Genomic DNA, 5,122 nt, shown 5'->3' with positions numbered 1-5,122 from the left:
TGAAGTGATTTAGTGCTAACTGCAGTTGAAGCAGCCATAATGCTGTACACCTCTGAGTGCCTCACCACTTGTCACTATCAAGCCTTTTCAGTTTAAGGGCTTACTCTGGATGTTCTTCTTCCATTTGCAGTACAATAATATCATGGCTAGTTTGTAGAAGTGCAGGGATGGTTCATGAATACATTACCAAAGGGTAACCTAAGTTGTGTGTTTGTGTTTTGTTAGTTACTCTGTCGTAGCTGCTTGTGTACATGCTCTCACTTGTTTGCTCCTAAATTCACGTAAAGCAAGCTGTCTTGAGCTGACTTTGAGCTAAGACCCTGTGCAGGTGAGCAGAGGATGGAATTGCAGTCTTGCTAGCCTTAAAGATGGACCCACTTCTGATCGTTTGTGTGCCTCTTGCAGGCCTGAGCCTGGTATGTTAAGGTCTGCCCTGCTCCTGTGCTTTTCCAAGTTTGATTTGAAAGTTCCAATCAATAGATCCCTGATCACTGTGATGATGTCTCAGTCCTGATCTGTGCTGGTTTTCCCTTTCAAGGGAAAAGGTGATTTCTGTCTCGTCTTTGATAGAGGTGTGTCAGTACTGGCACTGGCATGGCTTTGCCTGTATTGTTTTGTTGGGTGGGGCGGGGGAAAGGGGAGAGGAGCTATAACTGGGTAATAGGATTCAGGGATGATTGTGTTGCTGTGGTAGGTTTTACTGGATAAAGCAGCTCCTTGCGATAGGTGTTTGCTTCAGCTTCTGTCTGCAGGTGTGACTTGGCTAGATAAGGATGGTCTATCACGTTGATGATTTCATTGTTTGATTTGGCTGGACTGGGTGGAGAATGTAGCTGCATTGTTTGGGGCTAGCTTTGTAGTTTGGTTTTGTTGAAATGGATTACATGGCAGTGCATTGCTACATTATTAAGGTGAAGCTGCAGTAGATAATAGTTTGGAGAATGTTGGAGGGAAGAGAATATGCAGAGTTTCACAATGTGTAATTAATTGAGCCTAGTAACAGCTCCTGTGTTCCGGTTGGGAGATCTGGTCAGCAGAATGCACTGGGATTACACAGAAAACTTCTGGTAGTGATTTCAGGTTGTAGTCATACTTTAACTGCAAGGCTGTCTGTGCTGTGTAAATAGCTGAAAGTGCTCTGAGAGGCCCAACAGTGAATGTTGTCTTGATTCACACTGTTCTTCCAGCCTCTCCAGTTTTCAGAGTGGGTGAAGGAGAGCCTGGCAGGTCTGTCTTCACTAACCTCAAATTTACCATTGAGCCATTGCTCAAAGTCCGTGTTTCTGTGTATTACAGAACTTCCAGACATTTAAACTTGCTTTAACATGTGGGTGAACATTAGTTGATGCAGAATTGTCTCCATTAATGGTTCCTGGGCCACGAAATCTTTTAGCCTTACAGAAAATAACCGTAGTGCAACCTGACCAATCCTGACCAAACTTGCAGTGTGTCTTACTTTGGGAAGGTCTGCAGTTGGATTCCTTTCTCCTTGTAGTATAGCACTATGATGTAAGTTCAGAGCTGCCAGAACAGTAGATAGTGCTTCTTCCTTCTAAAACCTGCTCAGTTTTCCTCTACATATGACTTAAAAATTGCATGGCTTTACCTGATACTTGATGTTTTTATTTATATGCTGTCTGGATGTGGAGGAGGTTTAATATATGAAGCACAGGGGTTTGGCAGAAGTTGCTGGCCTCATAGTGAGGTGAAAGTGAGCCCTTGAAGAGAGATGGTGCAGAGAATGGGAGGTTACATGTCCAAGCTTTGTGCCAGCTTCTCTAAGCACAGATGAGCTCATGGGAATCCAGCTAGCTCAAATGTGGGAGTGCTGAAGCAGGTCTGACCTATTTCCCCTCCTTGTGCAGCACACATCTCCAGACTCATCCAGTCTGATGGTGGCTTTTTCGGTGCTGACAAATCTTGCCAGTCTGAGCAGAGGCTTCCCCTTGTCAGTGGATCAGAGTGAGTTTTGATTCCCCTGCTGCTTTGGCTGGATGCATGGGAGGGATGCACAGCTTGATTTCTTTGTTGGTGAAACTCTTCTTTCTCTCCTTTTTTCCAGGTGATCCTTTCTTGTGAGACAAGTGGTTTGCAGCTCATGGCCTCCACAATGAGTAGTGCTGTGTCGTGACACCAGGGGTCTCGGTAAGCTGTTTGTTAGAAAGGCAACATCTGTCAATTGTATCTCCACAAATGCAGGTTCATCCCTTGTTTCTGCAATTGAGGTTTGAAGTAATTTTAAGCCATCCAAATTGTGAACTACAGCCCATTGGGTGAGGCTCATTTTCACCTGTGTTCACCTTCTTCTTTGAGCTTTTAGTGGCACTGATGTGGCTGTCATCAACCAGATCAGGGGACTAATCCATCTGAATAGAAACTTCTGCAGTGTCCCTTGGATTAGCTCCCATTCATGTCTTTCCCTGATCTGGTTCAGAGAGGTGGTCAAAGTAGCCAGTTGAACCACCCCTTTTCCCTGCAGCCATTACCTGGCATGTTATAAAGCAATCCTGAAACCACAGCCTTAGATGTAGCTTGCTAGAATGTCTTGAAGTAGCTTGACCATACACGGTCAGTGACCCCACTTTTACTTTCAGAGCAATGATAAAGGCTTTGCTGTGGCAGGCAGACTCCAGCTGCAAAAATACATTTCTCTAGAGCTTTCCCATTATTGAACCCTAGTTTCCCAGACATACATATGTTAGAAGTGCATTTAGAAAAATCATGAGGCATTCCATTTCACATTATTAAAAATGGTACGTTCCCAGTGTGCAGAAATGAGAAGTGAACGTAGTTGAGTTGCAGTTGTTCCACCAGTGAATATATTGATGTGTCCTTTATTGCTCTCTCTGGTAAGAAGAAATTTAAACGGAGATCGGAAAATGTTTCCTTTGCAAAACACATCAGTTCTAATAGATGTAAGATCCATGTGTATAGCATAACAAAAAAGGAGGGCTAAAAAATGGGAGGTTATTTCTCACCCAGCCCTCCCCCTCCGACCCTGCCACTAAGTACTTGAAAGTTTGGTTGTGTTAGAAATATTGCGTGTCCAGTGTGATCCTGATTCTGTTCAGCACATTTTCTCATTGCACTGTGCTCATCTGGAGCTGACAAAATTCTCATCTTATAATAACAGGAAACATAATAATGCATAAATAACAAAAGTGGAAAAGCAGAGGATGAAACTACTAGAATACTTAAGTTCATCTCACAGGCATTTACATCCTGCTTTTAGCATTAAGTTCTACACGCTTTAATGCTGTTGTTCCTTTTTTTTAACCTGAAATTTCCCGTACTTGGATTCATATCTGCACGTTAACTGAAAATCTTGAAGTGTCACTGATTTCTGGTGACTTTTACAGCTGTGTAAGACTCTTGAGAAGTGAAGTTAGGTGTTGAAGATACATGTTACAGTTCTGTTGTCAAAACAGACATAGGAGCCAAAGTTGCATGCAAAGATGGTACAGATTCGGGTACTTGTGAAGGTGATTTCTCGTCTTTAACGTATTTGTATAGCTCCAGCTCCAGCATGGTAGTAGTAATAATAGTAACAGAACAACTCCAACATTGTTCTCAAAATCACTGGGTTAGCTTGGATCCTGTGGGGTGTGAGGCTCAGACTGGAGTTCATCTGACCTTGCCTAATGTGAGGCATTAAAAATGGTACTTTTATTGCACAAACATTACACATATTCGTGGGTTTGTGCAACACAGAAGAGGTGAGAACAGGGAGAAGGATGGTTTCTCTGGTGCATGAAGAAGGTGTGTGGTAGGAGGATTTTTGAGATGATGCAGAGCTTGATGGAACAACTGCAGTGTGAACCACTGTGTTAAAGTACAGCAGTGCAAAGTTGTTAAAAAGTGTAATGGTACAACCTCACAACAAGATAAGTTTGGGGAACAGGAAAACCATGGTGCTTAACACTACAGTTTACTGATAACTCTCCTTGGCCAAAGGTGGTCATATAATGCCTGTGCTTCTTAATCCTCATGTGTTAGCAAGTAAGTAAACCAATTTTTGTTTTCTAAATCCACAGTAGTTTCTTCTTAAAATTCAAGACACTCCCAGTCTGGTGAGATTTATTTAGTTTCATTTGATAACACAGAGGAAAAAACTGGTACTTTGGTGCTGAGGAGGAATACTGGGAATATTTACATTTGAATAATAATTAACTAGCAACGCTTAATACATTAACAATAAATCTCTGTTAGATTCTAAATTAAGTGGATTTGCATCTGAGTAGGTGAGATGAACAGGAGAGATGTTGTTGAAACATAAACAAGACAGAAATTTGTTCCAAAATAATTTAGCCCAAAGGATGTAAACAGTAATGTTCAATAGATACCTCCTCTAGAAACAGTTTTATATGCCTTATTGTGAGCATCATACATACTGTTTCTTGGAAAGAACCTGAAAAAAATGCTGCTTTTTTTTTTTTTTTTTTTAATACAGTCTCAATAGTCTCAGTAGTGTTGCTGAGCAAATTTAGAGGGTGATCTTTTGGCCTTTCTAATAGATATATATTGAGTGACTAGTCTCTAGTATTTTCAGAGTAATCACAGCATAGCTGGCTGCTTACAGGTGGTCAGGAAGACATTTTATTTTATTTTCCTCCCTTTTTGCAACCCTTAGCTCACAGCATTGAACATATGTCTAGTTATATTGGACCAAGGAGACAGAAAAAGATCTGAGTAGAGTTTATGTTCTTAAGAAATATCAGATTACAGCCATTCACAGGGGAAATCTAGATAGCTAAGGCATGTTGGGGGTTTGTAATTTAGGCTTCCTTCTGACTTGCTGTGAGGTGTCTTCAAGCTGCGCACAGATGCAGAACCAAAGTGTCCAGACACAAGGCTCTTCCCTGTTTTGTTGGTTCTGGAGTGATTTGCTTTGGATCAAGGGAAGATGGCCTCATTGCCTGTAAACTGAACCACCAGCCAGGACTGTCTCCAGTTTGAAATACACAGCTCTACTGAGCCATCTAAAAGCTCTTCTCCTGTGTCTTCTCAGTAATGGGTGAAGAATTGCCGCTTACTGCTTCACACCAGACACATCTGCTTAGGAAATTCCTCACTGGTTTTCTGTTCTCTTCTTGTGGGGTGGTTTTAACAGTGTGCCCTGGAG

This window comes from Heliangelus exortis, chromosome 1 (genome assembly GCF_036169615.1).
Source record: "Heliangelus exortis chromosome 1, bHelExo1.hap1, whole genome shotgun sequence".
Lineage (NCBI taxonomy): Eukaryota > Metazoa > Chordata > Aves > Apodiformes > Trochilidae > Heliangelus > Heliangelus exortis.
The sequence above is the reverse complement of the archived record's forward strand: the minus strand, read 5'-3'. Positions refer to the sequence as shown.